Below are 891 nucleotides of genomic sequence, written 5' to 3' on the forward strand. Positions count from 1 at the left end.
TATTTTTCATTTATAGACTCAAATAGTTTCTATATGTCGCTAACTCACATACTAGGCTTTGAGTTGAAATAAACAAGTTTATCCGTTTTCACCTGTGTACATGATTGGCATATTATTCCCACTCCACATTCGATCCAACTGTATTTCGGCGCAGCTTTATTGTCGGTGATTTAGAGTCAACTTTCAAATTTTTCGTCTGTGTAGACTTCTTTACAATTGTCATTAAACAATTACCTGGCTTGTTCCTAATATTTAGTAACTTGTCACTAATTGTAGGTTATATGGTACCGTTATACCACAGAAGTTTTGTTAGCGATTCTCTACTACTTTTCTCTACTTAATAAAGCTCTTATATTAATTCTTATACCCTCTCTTTTAAACCCTTTCCGTGTTTAGTATCTTCCTTTTCTCTCCAAAGTATCCAAATACTTGCCTTAATATTGAAGTATTCCCCCGATATTATTATATTATTTCCAACAAACTTTTTCCATTAGTATTACATATGAAATCAAAAATTTGAAATAACTTTACAGTTACATAACTCCCTCCTCTTTTTCCTTTTCCTTCCGCAGCTTCTTATTCACTGTTTGATTTTAGAATTCTTAATAACGTTAAAAATTACAGTTCCAATCAATAACGCTACTTCTAGTCTGTCTATTTTTGAATGAAATACGTAACATCATCGGCTACTTTCTGTATTCCTCATGTGTTACTTTCTTTGTTGTGATACCGTGTATTCTGTCATTTAGTTTCGTATTTTGTCTCATAATTTTCTTTCTCTGTTTTTCTTTCTGGCAATGAAGTAGCTGATATACTTTATTTTTACGCTGCATTCTGTCTCTTTCTCATATATCTATTCACCACATTGTTGTGTATGATGATCCACCATCA

Source organism: Trypanosoma equiperdum, assembly GCF_001457755.1.
Source record: "Trypanosoma equiperdum strain OVI genome assembly, contig: ctg_1441, whole genome shotgun sequence".
NCBI lineage: Eukaryota > Euglenozoa > Kinetoplastea > Trypanosomatida > Trypanosomatidae > Trypanosoma > Trypanosoma equiperdum.